This window comes from Pogona vitticeps, chromosome 1 (assembly GCF_051106095.1).
Source record: "Pogona vitticeps strain Pit_001003342236 chromosome 1, PviZW2.1, whole genome shotgun sequence".
NCBI classification, from domain to species: Eukaryota; Metazoa; Chordata; class Lepidosauria; order Squamata; family Agamidae; genus Pogona; species Pogona vitticeps.
This window is the reverse complement of record NC_135783.1, coordinates 321,177,847-321,197,043: the sequence shown is the minus strand read 5'-3', so window position 1 is coordinate 321,197,043 and position 19,197 is coordinate 321,177,847.

Sequence of the window (19,197 nt, the reverse complement as noted above, 5' to 3'; positions counted from 1 at the left end):
ATATATCTCAGTACCCACTGTTATCCTGTCAACCTATCACTCCTAGTTCCATCTGCCTGCCCTGTGCTTTCCACCCCACCAATTACAATGAGCACTAGCCACCACTGCAAAAAAACTGCCAATAGATCTGTCTGTCTGTCTGTCTGTCTGTCTGTCTGTCTGTCTGTCTGTCTGTCTGTCTGTCTGTCTGTCTGTCTGTCTATCTATCTATCTATCTATCTATCTATCTATCTATCTATCTATCTATCTATCTATCTATCTATCTATCTATCTATCTATCTATCTATCTATCTATCTATATCTATCTATCTATCTATCTATCTATCTATCTATCTATCTAAAAGCATTAAACAGATATATTGAAGCTGAAAAATAAGAGCAATATTAAAAGTGCAAGTAAAACAACAGAATGAAATAAATCCCTTTAAAAAATCCACGTGGTCAACTAGCTTTTTAAAGGAAAGCCTTCCTGAAGAGAAAGATCTTTGCCTGCGTGCAGGACAGCAAAGAGGGGGCCAGCCTGGCTTCCCTTGGGAAGGAGTTCCAGAGTGTTGGAACAACTGAGTAGGCTCATAGTTAAATAGGCTAGCTGAATTACTTCCATTTGCTTTTGTTTGAATGGTCTATCATCTCGTTTTAACTTATTTAAGTTATTCTTCTCATGTTCTTCAGAAAATTGATGGGCATTGATTCTGTCTCCAAAACAGCTGCTTAATAGCTAGAGAATTCATACATTTCTTTTCAAGCAGAGCTGTGTAAGAGCTTTAAGAGACATCATAGGAAACAAGATGGCAGGGAAGGTGAATCTCAGTCTCCGTCCCCTTCTCTCATTTGTTGCTAAATTATGAGAGACAGAGAGAAAGAGATTGAGCTAGATAGCTAGCTAGCTAGCTAGCTAGCTAGCTAGCTAGATATAGAGAGAATTTATCAATGTATTCACGAAGGCTTTATCATTTCACTAGCTGACAGGGCTGACTGAGCCTACAGGATGTCGGGCTAGAAATGAGTTTTGATGGAAGAAGAAATATCATATGCTTGCCTTACAAACATTGTCTCATAATATTTTCCAAGGAAGAGAAGGGAGATAAATGAGGAAATGGATAAAGATTAGGCTGGCTGATAATAAATACAAAGCTTTTTATCAGGGAGGAAGATGGAATATGAGAAGAAGGAAGCATATTCTGTATAGTCCTCCAGGTTCTTTGTTAGACTGAATAGTACTTAAGGGCTAGGAAAGAATGTCTACAAATGGGATCTCGATGGTTGTACTTCACATTAACATAGTAAATTATCCTGCCTTCATCTAAATCATGCGATCCATTTGTTTCATCTGTCTCACCCAATCTGAGAGTAAAAGGAAGACTGTACAAAGTACCCTTTTAGGTAGAGGCTTGTACGTGGAGAGATCTTGAAGCTAAAGCATTAAATGCAGGCAGTCTGGAAAAATGACGAGGACACTACAGCAGAACCAAAGACAGAAATAAACTTGTCTGTTGCTGCATGAATGGAGAAAGACACAATGGCTGCATTCCCTCTTGTAAATCTTTGCTGTACCAGAAACATGCTATAACCCAGCTAATAAAGGTGTCAGATGTCAGCAGAAAACAACTCTGTCTTTCCTTCCCACTTGCTCTGACTCCACATAATCCATAAACAGGAATAGTGGATAGAATATGAGAATTTTAAGCATTGTGAATCTGTTTCTGTAACATACGTTGGTTGTTATAGATCTAATGAAAATGGTAGCTGTAGATGTTATATGATGGCCAGTGAGTTAAAAACACAGGTACGCTGTTGTTATAGCTAGCTACTGAGTGAACTCACACCACTGTCCCCTCTTTATTTGCATTGCACAGGATCAGCAATTCACTTTTAATGTCATTTCTTTAGGGAGGCATGGCTGTTCACTGCAGTGTGGTGCATGACTGATACGATTGCAGCTATTTGTTCTCTCTTCACCTACCTTCAAAGACTGCTTGTGATTGCAGGTGCACAGGTTAGGAGCCTTCTTTCATGGTCTCTAAAACAAGAACGGGCAGACTTCAAGCCTGTAAGACCTTATTTGTTTTTTATTTGAAACATGGTGGTCTACTGAGACCACAGCCAAACATAAAGTGGTGGCTTGAGGCCAGTTCTAATTTTATTCTGCAGCCCACGAACCAAATATATGCACCCATCTCTCTTTAAATGTACACAGGCCAAAATCCTATTGCCTGGTTATGCCAGCAAATGTACAAGTGGTACAAATCACTGTGTTGAATTGTTGCTAGTTAACAAGTTGCTGCCTGAAGCTCTCATCATGGATCAGCCCATATAGTTGGAAGCAGCTATGTATTAATTAGTGGAAGTTCATTGCTCCAGTTTACACCATTGTACTCATCCCTGGCATTAACTAACCAATAGGATGTAGGCCATAGGTATATATATATATAGTATAGGTTTTTCCTGTGACATTCTCTCTATGCTAGAAAATTAATGCTTAGCAAGAGATTTCATTAGGACCAGAGCCACAGTGAACAAGCAAAGGCGATGTCAATCCTTACATATATGTGGCTCTGGTCCTAATGAAATCTCTTGCTAAGCATTAATTTTCGAGCATAGAGAGAATGTCACAGGAAAAGCGTCTCCTGCTAAACTTCTACCTGTCAAATTGCAGCTATCAACTAAGTAGAAAGTTGACCCTTCAACAAAACCAGAAATTACTTCTTTGTTAAAAAAGAAAACAGATTTTTGATAAAGCAAAGTGTGAGGGTAGGCCGTGGTATGAATCTTGTGGCGCAGTGGTTAAACAGCTGTACTGCAGCCAAAACTGTGCTCACAACTTGGGGTTCGATCCCAGATAGTCGGCTCAAGGTTGACTCAGCCTTCTATCCTTCTGAGGTCGGTAAAATGAGTACCCAGCTTGCTGGGGGGACAATGTGTAGCCTGTATAATTTACTTGTAAACTGCCCAGAGAGTGCTTGAAGCGCTATGGGGCGGTATATAAGCAGCACGCTTTGCTTTTGCTTTGCTTTGTTATAGAGGAAAATCATTTTCCTAGAGATATAATTCTCCCATTTTTGGGGGGACAGGATATTAAAAAATAGTTGTGCATATTTTTTTTCCATTGGGGAGAACAAAACCTTGGAAGGTGCATATGCATTAAAAGATGCATGGGACACATAAAAGAAACTGCTGTTCATTAGATGTTTGGCTGTACTTTGGCTACACAGTAAAGTAGTTGCTTCAAAGAGGAAATGCTGGAAAGCAGGAGAAAGGACTGGCAGGAGAGAGCTGTTGGAAGCTGAGAATCTTTCTCACCCATTTTAAATTTTAACATGTAGGCTGCTATTCTTAAGTTTTATTTATTTCTCGCTTCTTCTTCTTCTTCTTCTTCTTCTTCTTCTTCTTCTTCTTCTTCATCTTCTTCTTCTTCTTCTAATCATCATCATCATCATCATCATCATCATCATCATCATCATCATCATCATCATCATCATCATCATCTTTTTATTTGAAAAGGACTAACACATGTCTCCATAGCTGCAAGCAAAGGGTTTTGTATGCCTACTTTGGGAGCTTTTGTAAACCAAATCAGGATTTATTTATTTTTTCATTTTGTTCAGTGGATTACCAAAAACAATAAAGTTTCTTTTTCTAATTATCAGCTTCTAGAAGAATAAACGTCTATCAGTAGATACAAGCTGAGCATCAAAGCTGCTGTACGCTGACAGTGTAAATACCAGATGTTCCACTAAGAGAGTTATCAGCCATCCCTTTACCACCTAAGCTAGCCGGCTGTCTTTGGATACAGTGGAGGATACTGCCACAAAGGACCAAAAGATTGAATTGCTACTCAAGTCCATTTCTGTGCATGGAATGGAAGAAGATGCTGTCTTGTTCTTAACATCAGGCAACGAATTGTCTTAGGCCAGTCTTGGCTTCATTTGGCTTCACATATTGCAAGGAAAAGAGAATGGCAGCACAGCTTAGGCAGTACGTGAATCAGCACTGTGTGAGAATCAGTCAATTAATAGAATCAGCAAAGCACTGAGCAAAAACAAAAGAAACCCTTCGCATGAATGTTTTCTAGTATTCCATGCATGCTCTTCTCTGGGCAGAAAAGAATTGTGTCAATGAGTATTCAAAGCTATGTCAATTCAGAATAAGTTAAGTGTAACAGATTCTCTATGCCAGCTACTCAATTTCTCTGTTACCCTCACATTTCCCTGGCAGTTGCTGGCAACAGAGAGGTTTTACATATTGCACTTGCCACAACCTAATTTATTCTCCTCCCCATTCATTGCCATCCCTTTGCTCAACTGCAGTCTTTGCCAAAGTTGGCTGCTCAGAGGACGAGATGAGATGAGGTGGGCATCGGCTTCTCTGCGTTATATTTTCCAGTTGAGTGCTTCATATCTGCCCCCTCCCCAATGTATAAAAAAACATTTGTGCTTCACAATATATAGTCCCTGCAGGCAAGGAATGATCATGCCATCCTTTCTGAGGGTTAAACCCAACCTTGGTTAGATAGTAACAACAAACACACATGCCCATCTTCACTAGTTAAACTCAACAGGCTGAGTTATTTGCAGCATGTAAAAGACTGCATTATCTGTCCCTGCCATATGTATGTTAACAGTTACTGTCCTTCCTGAAAGAAAGAAGTAGTAACCCTTATTTCTCTCTAACATGATAAAATACACAGGTTACAAAACCTAGAGATTTAGGAATAAAACATTATTGGGAATATTTGGCCTTGCCCTGCAGTTAACAGTTTTTAAAAATCAATACTGGACAGTTTTCTGAATGAACATTTTGGAATGTATTTTCTTTCCTGTTTGGTGACAGAACTTAGGTGCAGTTTTGGGTAGGAATGGGAGAATCTGTACATCATATCCCTATGCACTATGGGAAGCTGGCTCTTGTAGTTAGTTTTAAATATCCTATGGCCTGCTAACCAATGGAAAATAACAAGTGAGAGGTTGAAGGTTACAGAAGAAATGCTAAAATCCTCTTGTTCAGCATAGTAAATGACACTAGAGTAAGCCCATTGAATCAGTGGGGGTTTAATGAGTCAAATTGTTTGTATGTTCCATTGATTCAATGGGCGTATTCTAGTTGCAATTTACTTTAGGATAGGTAAGGTAAAGGTAAAGGTTCCCCTTGACAATTTTTGTCCAGTCGTGTTCGACTCTAGGGGGCGGTGCTCATCCCTGTTTCCAAGCCATAGAGCCGGCGTTTGTCCAAAGACAATCTTCCGTGGTCACATGGCCAGTGTGACTTAGACACGGAACGCTGTTACCTTCCCACCGAAGTGGTCCCTATTTATCTACTCGCATTTGCATGCTTTAGAACCGCTAGGTTGGCGGGAGCTGGGACAAGCGACGGGCGCTCACTCCGTTGCGTGGATTTGATCTTACGACTGCTTGGTCTTCTGACCCTGCAGCACAGGCTTCTGCGGTTTAGCCCACAGCGCCACCACGGGATAGGCAAGTAAAACATTTGCAGGATCCAACACAACTTGGTTTAGAGTCCATTTTAGAGTTTTGAGTTAGGATAGGTAAGTTGGAACTAAAATAGGCTCATCTGAAGTAATGAAACTTACGAAGGAGTTAACTCTCCAGATCCCCATTGGTTCAGGAGGCTTACTCTATTGCAACTTGCTATACTAAGCAACAGGATTTCAGCCATTGAACAGAAGACAGGAGAGAAACGGAGATGAGGTACAATTGTTTTCAAGGATGTTCCATGTCATCCCCATAGTAGTGAAGATTTTTTTCTTAATAGAGAGAGCATGAAGGATATTAATCTAATTCTTACTTAATTGCATCCATTAAAGAAAACCCTATTCCAAACCTCTAATTCCAAAGTTGCTATGGCAACTACACATATGAGGAGCTGCGGTTGCCATGGAAACAAAAAGAAAAGTGAGAATGGAAGAAATAACCCCTCAGGAAATTCTGTTTTGATAAATGAAATGAAATGAAATGAAATAAAATCTTGTCCTGAGTTTGACGTTACAAAAGGGGGAACAAAACAGAAGTAGGGGAGTATGAGCAGAGAGAAGGGAACAATAGGCTACTAGCACACAGCAGACACACCTCGCTGCACAGAACTATGTAGAAAAAGCAAGTCTGCCTCCTCATGTATAAAGGGATACCAGTGATGGAAGGCCAAATAGATGTGAGGGGGAAGAGAATGTTTGCGACTGATCAGTTATTATCCAACACTCTTGGGTCTATTGAGGATATATTTTTAAAAAAAGTAACCTTAGCACCACTTTCTTGGGGCCATATCATGGCTTGCAGAATATAAGCATTAAATGAAACTCTGACTTCGCAGCTTGTATCTGTCAAGATTGGCAAGGCTGTAGAGAACAGATAGCATACCTCATATCTCCAAGAGTCCTATTCATATCTATAAGGGTGGTGGTGGAGGGGCAGCTTTGAAACAGGAGTCACCAAAATTGGAATAAAAGATAAGGCCATCCATGTTAGAACAAGTCAATTTATCTGTGAAAAGTCTTGCAAACACGTGACAAAGGGCTCTTAGATAATCTCATGTCACTGTGTAATTGCCTCCAATGAGATTTCTGATCATCCACAACCATTGCTCTGAATGAGTGTACAGATGCAGTGATACTGGAGAAGAATAATCTGTTTGTCAGCCTCACCATAACTCAAAACTCTAAAATGGACTCTAAACCAAGTTGTGTTGGGCCCAGCTAATGTTTTACAACACCATCATTCCAGCTGATGTCTTTCCAGTACAGTATTCTGTTTCTACTGTGTTCCTTCCTCAAGCCTTGGATTTTCCTATCAGCTAGTGAGAACATGTGTAGCAGAATGAGCAAGCAAACTCTCATGTGGTCAAAGTATTTCTACAGCAGTGAAAAATCTGGCATTTCATTTCAAAATCAGAAAGCATTTTTATATTTAGGGCTATACCATCGAAAATACAGTACGTATATTTCATGCAAACTGATGTTCCCTTTCTTGGCATTTCTTCTTTTTGGTGATGTCTAAGTGGCCAACTTTAGCAAGGGCCAAGTGGGGCCTATTGGCTGGATGTCGCTCTCAAGTCCTTTTTGCAGCCCTCAGTGTTTCCCAGTTATCTACAGAACATTGTTGTTTCTCGGGCATAAAAACTTAGCTTGATCGCAGCACAATCATTTGTGTGTTAGAGCCCACATAGAAAATGTTAGTGGTATAGCTGAAAGGTTGTGAAAATACAAGAGATTTAGGAAGTTTGGGAGATTTGGGAAGTTCACATTTCTGCATAAAAACACAATTTACTTCATATATCTGATTTTTATGTTACTTTCAGCAACTGTATGAAGGAATGAAATACAAAAGGTCCTATCGTTAAAAGCTGTCTTGCATACTAAAGACCTTTCTTGACTTGATTTTGTAGAATCATAGAATAATGAAATTGAAAGGGGCCAATAAGACCATCTAGTTCAATCCCCTGTTCAGTGCAGGCATACAGGTTAAGTACGTTTGGCAGATGGCTGTCTAGCTTTCTCTTGAATGACTCCAGTGTTGGAGAGCTCACTTCATTTAGGTTCCCCACCTTTTCCTACTGCCTTCTATTTTTCCTAGCTTTTTATATTTCAAACTGTGCAAATGTACAGCTCTTTTTTATTGTCTTTTCCAATGAGCCTTGTCTTCTCATGATACACCGAAACAAAGAGGATCTCAGTTTGAAAACTCAGATCACAATAAATCTGTTAACATGTACTGCAGTCTTATTGTGTTAAACTGTTGATCATTATGGAAGTGCCAATAGGCTGATGTTTCCGCTATTGTGCATAGTTCTATGAATAGAAATATCTTTAGCAATAGTAAGAGCACGGAGAAGCCATTTTTGCTGGCCAGTTGCTAATCTCCAGGATATGGACAAATAATTTAAAAGGAGGTAAGTGTAAGTATTGACAAAAATCAGAGGGTGATGGAGTAAAAAAATAAAATAAATGATATCATAAATTCTTGTCATGTCCAGCCATTGATTATTTTTGGTGGAAAAGAACCTCTACAGTATTTGTGATTTGGACGGAAGTCCATACAAGAAAATAAATAAAAGGAACATACAGGCCAGAATATTTCTACTTAAAAATCATAAGAACATAAGAAGATTCCTGATCGATCAGGCCAAGGGCCCATCTAGTCCAGCTCCCTGTATCTCACAAGGGCCCCACCAGATGCCTCTGGGAGCACAGGAGACAACTAGATACCTGTCTCCTGATACCCCTCCCCTGCATCTGGCATTTGGAGGCACCTTTCTTTTAAGCCTGAAGATTATACATCCCCATCACAGCTTGTAACCTGCGATATATTAAAAAAAACAAAAAACAAAAAAACCAGCTCAAGTTTACCAATGTGGGGTGGGAGAGTGAGATAGCAAGAGACGAGGTGAGTGGACAAAGAGAAAGGGGAGAAATCTTTCTTCAACATCCAATTGTCTCTTACCACTTAGGAGCAAAATCAGAAGTCAGCCTCCAGGGTATAAATATTTATGTCTTTTGCACATGTAGCAGATGTAACATTTCCAATTAACTGTCGATCTTTCTGTTTTCTTTTTTCCCCCTCTTTTTTTTTCTCCCTTTGCCTGCTGTTGCTTCAGCTCACAATGTGAGGATGAAATATGGATGGGCTTGCCTGTTTTGCTGAGCTCAGATGTCTAACACATTGCCACATTCCACAAGATCAAATTGTATGGATTGAATGTTTATTTATCAGACTTCACATTACTGTTCCTCCATTTCTAAAAAACCATGGGCTATATATATATTTAAATTCAAAGCATGAAGTCCCATTTTGAAATTTGCAATGCAATGTAAATGTAGGCTAAAGACCAGGAAAGGCAGTAAGTTGCTTGGACAATTTTTTTTCATCCCAAAATGGTTTTACTTAAAAAAAAAAATCTCTAATGAATAAAAACAGCACTGCTCTCATTTTAAAATGAGGCATTTCCTGTGTTTGGTAATTCAAATGGCTGCCCTATGTTTGTCTTAGGGTTCGATCTCACTGACAATAAAAACTGCTGTTGTACTGGGTTCTGTTTTTTTTTTTTTAAAAAAAAGACAAATTTTGGCAAACACATGAGGTACCTGCACATGCGGAGTACTGCGCCAGGGAAGCGAGTTTTTCTACTCTGCCAAAAGTCCATTTATTTTGAGGTGGATGTAAAATTGATTCATTGGAATAAATTCTGCATTACAGTGCTATACCAGATAACAGGAATAATAAAATTATAATAATTTTTAAAAGCAAATTTTGGTGCTGGGCCAAACAGTTCATTCCCACCCACCCACCAGTCAGCCAAGCCCAGCCTTCCTTCACTCCCTTTTCAACCCCACCACCTTCCTACCCTATCTATCTATCTATCTATCTATCTATCTATCTATCTATCTATCTATCTATCTATCTATCTATCTATCTATCTATCTATCTATCTATCTATCTATCTATCTATCTATCTATCTATCTATCTATCTATCTATCTATCTATCTATCTATCTATCTATCTATCTATCTATCTATCTATCTATCTATCTATCTATCTATCTATCTATCTACCGCCCATCTGATCAACTGACCACTCTGGGCGGCTAACAACACATTAAAATAAAACAGTTTAAATACAACATCAATATATAGCAGGTTGTTCAAGACGGCTATGGTTGTTCAACCAACATCTTCTCCTCACCCCAGGCCCTACAAATCTTCTTGCCTTGTTTCCCATCAATTACCTGCCCCTGCACCACTCTCATCCTCATTCCCTGTCCCCTTTTTCCCTTTTCACCTTTTTCCCTCTTATCCTCCTCCCCATCCTACATAGCATTCTCCCTCCTGTCCCCCATCCCGACTGAGTGGAGCTACCTGATTGGATGAGGCAGAGGCGATAAAAGTAGCGATTGGAGGGAAAAGCAAAAAGTGTGCTGCTTATATACGACCCCATAGTGCTTCAAGCACTCTCTGGGTGGTTTATATGTTAATTATGCAGGCTACACATTGCCCCAACCCCCAGCATGCTGGGTATTCATTTTACTGACCTCAGAAGGATAGAAGGCTGAGTCAACCTTGAGCTGGCTACATGGGACTGAACCCCGGGTTGTGAGCACAGTTTTGGCTGCAGTACAGAAGTTTAACTACTGTGCCACAAGGCTCCAGTGAGGATGTACACACTGACCCAAAAGTCATGTGAGTACCACATGACTGAATTGGAAAGCAACAATCTCTCTCCTGATTTATCAGTGGAACCAGGCCCTTAGATAACAAAATGCCTAGAGTCAACCAAGGGCAGTGCTGGTTTTATGGCGTTCCTATGAATGAGCCATCTTCAACACGTCCTGTCCTGCTTAATCCTTATAAAATCAAGCCTGAGGGTTCTTTAGGGAGACACTCCATCTGATATTTGGTCTTCCTCTTTTCCTTCTGCCTTCCACTTTTCCCAGCATTCTTGTCTTTTCCAAGACAAGAATTCCACCTTATCATAATGTGCCCAAAGTAAGATAGCCTCAGTTTCAAATTTTTGCCTCCCGACTTTAAGTTCAGATTTAATTTTATCTAGGATCCATTTATTTGTCTTTCTAGCAGTCCAGGGTATCCACAAAGCTCTCCTCCAGTACATATCAAATGAATTATTTTTTTCCCTGTCAGATTTCTTAACTGTTCAGCTTTCACACTATTCTGAATTAGTGACCTCTAAAACGTCCCATCATGATCAGCTTCACTCAGGTCTTGCAAACTAAAGGCTCTGGCTTCCTTTATTGAGGCAAATCAATTCATTTTGTTCTTCATCTTTCCCTGCTGCCTTCAATTTTTCCCAGCATTATTGTCTTCTCCAGACAATAGTCAAGTGACTCTTGCCCCAGATATTAATTTTTCTTTAGCACTGGTAAAAGAACAACTGCACCTGTTAGCAAAAGGCTAGCTTATGGTTATAAGCAGGTTATATGGCACACATAACTAGCTTTATATGACAACAATATACAGGTCAATATTGCTTTCAGAATTTGGTCAAGATCTGATTTCTTCCATCAAGCCACATTTACAGTGTGAAGAAAACAAAAATGTTTCAGTGCTTAAACTGTGTCAGTACTCTTTACACTTGATGGGTAATGATCAAGTTACTCATCAACACCTGGGCTGTAATGATTTGGGGTCCATAAATACAAATCACAGAATGAGGACAGGTGTAAAAGACATGTTTAATCTGCAGAAGCAGTTCCAGACTTTCTCTGTTCCAATAGCTCCATGTGACCTTACAACATACAGTACAGTATATGCCAATCTCTAATTTCCTTAGAAAGCATAGCCCAGATCAACCCAAATAAGGAAGTGTCTCCAAATTATAAAGATATGGAAATAGTATCAAAAGTTGCAGTTAGGTTCTGGAACCTATTATGGCATGCTACTTGGAACTCTCCCCCAATTTCTCTTTATTTTTGAAATTTATGGAAGAGTATCTCTGAAAATGAGCAGAATGCCCCCCCTGCTCATCACTGAGGCCACTTCAGCCATTTCCTTTTTGAAAAATTCCACATTGTCACCTTAGGTTCCTTCCCCACCCCTTCATCCACGCAAGGCACTCTTTTAGCATTCCTCTGTTTAATGAAGCAGGCCCCATGAGGCGAGAGTATGTCTGTCCCTGCTCTTCACCTTCTGAAGTCTATCAAAGTCAGCTCCCACTCGTGCTGTCTCTATGGAAACAGCAGACTGGCTTTAAACCCATACACACTGCACTGTTGTTTCGACATGATGCCTCAGCAACGATTCTGTTCTACTCCTTTGCCTTTCCTGATGGCCCTGCCCTGCATTCTCTTTCTGCATTTATTTCTTTATTAGACAATATTGCTTTTCCTCCTGTTTCTCCACTTTATAGGCACAATGTTATGGCTCAAGAAGCAGCATAGAATCAAGCAGGAGCATGTCAGTACAGGTAGAGGAAACAACAGTGAAGGAAGCCTCACAAGTCCCTCCCTTGAGATCGGGGCTGGGTTTACCTTTAGGCAGAAGGAGGAGTTGCCATAGGCAGCAGATCTGAAATGTCATGGGAGGTCAACAGATAGGTATATAATTTTTATTCTGTTTATTTTAATGCCAAGTATTGGAAGTGATGCATGTAGGATATTCTGACTCATCTGTAAAAAAATTTTTTGTTGGCGTTAGGTATTTTGTCCTTCAATTTGGGGGGTGGTGTGGAGAGGGTTTTGCTACTTTGCTTCAGAGAACGAAATGTCCTTGGCTAGGCCAGCCCTGAGATGCAGGGCTAGGCTAGAACAAGATGCTCTTTTGTCTTTCTTTTTTAGTAGACTAGGAGCAGATGATAGCTCTGATGTCTGGGATGTATTGGTAGTGAATCCATATGAAGCTTTAATCTAATTTTTACATAAACTATCCAAGGTGCTGAAATTTATTCCTCAAAACAGGTTCAGCACTTTGAATAGGTCTGTTAAAGATCAGACTAAAACCCAGAATGGATTCACGGCCTTGCTGTCATTGAAGCCACTACCTTCCAATGTGACTGCTGTTAAGCAGTCATTCTGTTCAAACTATTTGGTGCTGGGAGAACTTATAGCATACGCTCCGCAGTCAAGGTTCCTTTTACTTATTCAATCCAAACCTGCAGCATGGATGGTTCTCCCAAAAGGTTTTCCAAAACTGCAGGGCTTGCAAACATCCAAACCGAACTTTAAGTGGCCATTTATCTTTTAAAATCAGAAAAGGGCAAGACCTTGAGATTCTTGTTAGAAGTCCACTTCCTTGCTAAAACTTCTTAGAGCTACTCTCTCTCTCTCTCTCTCTCTCTCTCTCTCTCTCTCTCTCTCTGTCTCTGTGTGTGTGTGTGTGTGTGTGTGTCAGGGTGTGTGTGTAATGCTATGGTAATTAAAAGTTTGTCTGACACAGAAATGAACTACAGTATATGGAAGGACTGTAGCACTAAACTCTATCCCTGAGCATCCTCTGGTGGAAAATAGACCATGCCTTCAAAAGGGATAAGCAACCATGGAAAGGCATGGGAAAATGTACAGAACATTTTAGGACAAGCTTTGAATCATATGAATGATAAAAAATAACAAAATAATCACTGCAGAACTTCAGATTTTTAAAGGAACAAGCAGAAAAACTGGATAATCCCTAGGTGCTTATTGTTCTGTGATTTATAAGCAATGAGCAAGAGAAAACTAGGACAAGCAATGAATTCTATATGGTTGCTTTACCTCTATGGGAAGGTACCTAATTTTGTCATTTCAGAATCACACATAGAATGTGAAAGCAATGGCATTTCTGAGTTTTATTAAGAAAAATCAAACAATCAATATTGCATTTACCCAATCCCCTAAAGCTGGCTTCCATGCTTTCAAGTCTTTCCAAATCAAGCTAAGGTGGAAAAGCATTAAGAAAGGAGTAGCAAGAAGAAACAGGAAGTGACACAGAGAAAGAAGTAATAAAGCCTTAGAGTACCTATCTCTGTGTAGCTTTAATAAAGACAGGAAGGGAGAAAACACTAGGTCTATTTGTTGCCGCCCTCCCCCACTGATACAGATAACTTACTGCATTCCTACCAAAAGTCAAGGATAAGGGAGAGATGTTGTTGTCAGAGATTCTAGGGGAGTGTAGCCTCTTTACCTTCACTCAGAAAAAGTCCATGGAATCATTTGGTAGATGTGAGGTTGACAGTGAGAGAGACTTTGCAAGATATGAGTAGAAAGAAAGCAGAAAATGAGAAAAGGAGATAAGAGGAAAGTCCTTGCAAAAAGTGGAAGGAAACAGGGATGCTTGAGATGTCTTGCTGATGAAATAAAAAAGAGACAGGAAGGAAAGAGATTACTGGATTTTGAAAACTCAGAAACATGATCTGAAGGTGAAAATGACAAAAGTCAGTTTGTCATTTCTACCTCCAGACTTGGCCATCAAGCTTCCATCAGCCCATTGTGCAGAACTTTCTGCAGTGTCCTGCTGCTGGCACATCGTTATAAACTCAGTATGCTTCTGTTAATCCCTGGACAGCTTTAATTATGGGAGATTGGGGAACAGACCAGCACTGCCTGATACAGGATGAAAATTGCTGTAACCACACTCAACCCCTGCAGCAATCATTAGGAGAGGTGAGAAGGAAGGTGGCAGTGGCCCTTCTCCCTTTCTGCCACTGCATACTCTGGTCATTCCTGCACCAGCTACATGAACAATGCCTTGGCTCTGAGGGTCCTTGTGGGGATAAGACATTATGGGATCCTCAAATTCTCCCTGCCATTTCTTCCTTCCTGATGAGCTCTGGTTATAGTATGGCCGCTGGATTCAACACACCGGCTTTGACAGGATGCATTTAGGTTTATTGCAGTCCTTGAGATCTTTGATTCTACAAATACATGTGATGGATGATGTTCCACTGTGGTTGCTCTTATAGTTCCTTATTCTTGAATTTTGGATTTACAGGCTAGTGTGTTAGGCTGCCTGCAGATACTATTGTCTTTCATTTTATAATTATTGTTGTTGCAAGTTCTACCCACTTGACAAGTGATTAGCTGTGTTTCAAATAGCCTTCCTTCATCCTGAGAAAGTCAAATGAGTACAGTATAAAAAACCACCTGTCTCCAAGCTCATCCATTCACTAGACAGTGGCTGCCATCTGATATTTCTTTGTAGCTTATACTGCTTGGCAACTATTGGGTTTCTCCATTAATCAAATACTAAGGCTCCTTTGCTGCATCACAGTCCATTAAGCCACAGTATTCTCTTCTAACTATAGTGCTGTCCTGCAGGTTGAAGACATTCATAGGTTATGTGGGTTGCTCAAAGCCTGTATATGCTTTGGAAATAGTAAAATATTCTTTCCCTAAAGATGATTCTGTGTCTTGCAGATGGCTTATGTAACATAAGTCACCACACCAGTCTAATACTGGCAAAAACAAAGGGAATGTGAAATAGATAAGGTTTTTTTTTTTACTAAGCTAATTTTGAAATGTCTAATAGAAAGGAACTTATGTAACTACTATTTATCAAAATAACTATGTCTCACCTTATATCAAAAGATCTTGGGGCATGTTAGAAACACAACAAAATAACATCAAATATTTTTAAATTTTAAAAAAGCCTTTATATAATGAGAAACAATATAACATAATTTAAAAGAGCTTACACAGTGTAAGTTATATCAAAATTTCACACACACACGTTTTTTAACTCTAATATTAGCTTTCAAGTTCCACATTTCACTTGAGTTGTAGGATTGACTTTAATGCCTCCTCCCAGGAAGTTCTGGTTATAAACAGAATGCTTTGGGGGGATTGGGACAGAATTTGACCATGCTGGCTACATGATTCTGGAAGCTGTAGTTCAAAAATAAAAGGTAATTTTGTTTGAGGTAATATGAAAGTTCTAATAGTGGTGCTAATATAGTGATAGACAGTATGTGTGAATCAGCCCTCCAGAGATTATCCAAGTCCATGTGTGAACACTGGATAGAATAGAATGAAAGAAATCTTTTAAAAGTAAAATGTATGTTATAGCTACTGTATTACTTAGTTTCACTTTTAAAATACAGGAAATGTTAAAGGTATTGTTCCATCTCAGTCTAAGCACTTTTACCTACAAGGAAGTCCCTTTGCAATGGGTGACAGTTCAAAAGTAAGTGGACATAGAACTTGAAGAAAACTTCATCCCCTCTCCACTGATTTCCTAATTTAATACTTTGTTATTGTTGTTTCAGTAAAAATAAATGTGAGTAAAAGCCTCTGGCTTCAGATTCAAAATGGGTCCACTTCATGTCTTCTTTCTCTTCCCTTTTTGTCCCTCATGAGAGAAAAAGCAAAAACAGAGGAACTAAGACAGAAGCAGTACCAGGCACTTGCCATTTACAAAATGCTGTTCTGCAGTGCCTTTTTTACAGAGTCCTTCATCCCTGGATTTCATTGCTATCTCATTTGTGAGTACAGTACCTAATATCTTAATCTTCCCCATTCCCCTTTTCTCTTCCTGTCTCTTTTTTTTTCTGTTTCATATCAGTGTATAATCACTCATCGGCAGTAGTTTGGCATGAGGATGATAGACACAATAAAACCTCTCAGCACCAATCCATCATGGGTCACTCAGTCTATATTTCATCCTATGAAATGCAAAGCAAGAAATAAAGAGAGGTGTGGGAGGGGAAATAGAGATAGAGAAAATTAAAGGAGACCATATCTATTTTGTGTTCATTTTTTGGTGGTATATCTTTGTTCCAATTCTGTGCAAAATGGTCAAAGCAGAAAAAGATCCTCTTTTCCACTTTTCAAGCAAGCTCTTGGGATCATTTTTCCATGCTGACACCCTGAATAAAAATAAAACAAGACATTTGACCACCAGCAGCACAATGAAAGCAGTACTGGATAACTACAAGTTTTTGCCTACTTACTTACTATATTTATAAAATATCTTTCCTACAGCAAAGAAGGGAGTACATGGTGGCTCTCTTTTTCCTCATTTCATCCTCACAATAAGCATGTGAGGTAAGTCAGTTTGAGTGAGTGTAACTGGACCAAGATCACCCAATGATTTTCATCATCAAGAGGGGTTCTGAATCCATGTCTCCCAAGCCCTAGGTGGAAACACTAAACTCCATATACCATATTATTTCCATGGTAGGGATGGATGCTTTGCGGATCTCCAGCCACATACAAACCCTTCTTCTAAACTCAAAGATCCCTCCATAAGTGATCAATTTGGACTGGCAAGAGTAATCTATCCCTCTGCAGCAACCTATGAGGGAAGGAGAAGATTTAAAGAAAATAGTGACCTTCCACACTTTTGGGTGTTGGCCACCATTACAGGCTACAGCCTTATACTTTGTTGGCATGGATCCCACAGAGATTATCAGCAAGATTTTGCCACCTTGAAATCAGTGTTAACTGTCTGATTTTTTTTTTTTTTTTTTGGCAGTCTAATAAAGATGTCTCATTCTTCTACATTTGTATAGTGTAATGACCACACAGCTTCCATTAGGTTTTTCTTGAAGTCAGCTGTATCTGAAGAACTGGATTATAATCCACAAAAGCTCACACTGAAATAAATGGGATAGGCTTATTGTTGTTGTTGTTGAAACAGATTCTATGAAAACCACCAAGGGTATTGTGCACTCCACAGAAACCGCTTCCTGTCTGGCTGAAGAATAAGGGGCAGGGGAAGGGATAAAAGAGAAATATTCAGGCACAGAAACAAAATCAGACAGAGGAGTAAACCCCATGAACAACTGGGGCAGGGAATTGGTGGGGAAGGGTTAAAGGGGCAAAATGGAAACGGAGCCAATTACTGGCTATCCAACAAGGTATTGATTGAACTGCTGCTACAACGCCAGCAATGGCTCCATATCACATCTTAGGCCACTCAGCACCTGCTTGTGGCTTTTTTTGATTCCCCAAACCGCCCCCCTTCCCGCTGCCTGACTCTGTAACAGCACGTGGATGGCAGCCAGATGAGGCGACCCAGGCCTATCGATCAATCTGCTCCCTCATCCCCGTCACCATGGCAACCGCTCGCAGCTGCCGCTGCACTGCTGTTTACCTGGCCTCATTTATTCTACTCAACAGTCTCTTTCCACTCCCCCCAGTTACGATTAGTTTGGCATGGTATTGGCAGAGGGTTGGGCAGAGGTGAAAGATGAGTTTTCATAGCCTGGGGGTTGGGGGGAGGGGAGAATATATGTGTGTAGTTTTATTGTACAGCTATTGAGTCCTGGGTCCTAAAGCTAGAACTGAGTGGGATCTGCTGACAATAGACCCAGGCAAGTGACTATTAAAAGGATTTGTGAGGACTGGCATAGTTTGTTCAACAAATTCTTTCTTAGGTCATCCCATATGAGAGGCAGAATTTTATCGTCTGGAACTCGGTGTTCCAATTTGCATTGGCTCCCAATTACTGCAGAAGCCACAGTTCAAAGGGCTAATGATCACTATTAAAAATGTACATAGTTTAGGACCAGGATAATGAAAAGGTATCCTCCTCTCATAGGGAGAACCAGTGGGGCACCGGGGTTGGAGTGTCAGTTTAGAACCCAGCATAGCCGAGTTGAAATCCCCCCCTCTCATGAAACTCAGGGGGTTCCACTCTCCTTCAACTTCACTCTCCTACTCATAGGGCTATTGTGAGGATAAAGGAAAGGCACAGAGGATAATATAACATACCCTGTGGATCTTGGAGGAAAATAAGTATAAAATTGTAGTAAATAAACCAAAATTTAGATCTGGTCCATCAGTTCACATCATTAGGAGAGGTCTTGTTCCATACCCAGCCATCCTCACCACGAGTGGAATAACTAACCAGAACCTGAAACATAGCAGGGCATTTTCAGTGCCAGCATCCAGGTTGCAGAATTCCCCACAGAGCAGAAAGAGACTCTTCCTTCCTGCTTAGGAAGCCCTTTGGTTCTCAGTGATCTTACAGAACCTTCTCTGATGGATTTTTATTATTCTTCCTATGGTTTCATCATTGTAGTTTTTGCAGGAATTTCTCCTTTAGAGCAGCAAAAATCAAAGCTCAAACCAAAGGAAAAACAATAAACAAACCCATCATCTAAATTTCTGCAAAATCACTAGTACTTCAGTGTATCTTGTATTTTAAGGCCTATGTATAATGCATTTGCTTTTCTTTGTTAGATGTCTTAAACCTTTTTTTAAAAAAGGTGGGATATAAATGTTTTAAGTAAGAGGTGTAATCCCCATGACAGTACAGTTTCTGTTCCACATAGAGACAATAAATGTACATTGAGCTTCTTGTAATTGTTTTATTTGGTAGCGCCATTGGCTTTCATTTCATGTTTTAATATGACAGTTGCCTCTGTTCTTTAAAATTAGCATTTAAACTTTGAAGGACTGTGGGTGAAAAAAAAAAGACTTACGAATACATGGAAATATAAACAAGAATTGCATGCAACACCCTTACAAGACTTCTTGCTTCTTCCCCCCCACCAGAACAAGCCAAGGTCAGAGGGATATCCAGATTTTACAGATTAGATCAATATAAAGAAATCTGATATGCCCATGAATTGGAAGAAGCAAAACACATGAATTGGAAGAAGCAAAAAACTTTTGGCCTGAAAGGAGCACAGGGCAGCAAACAAGAATAGGGGGCTTAGAAGGGATATATAAAATTGGGACTCCTAGTTTTATCAATATACAGTATTGTTAAGAAATAAGGTTTCCAAGACGTACAAGACTAGAGAAAGTAATAACCTAAG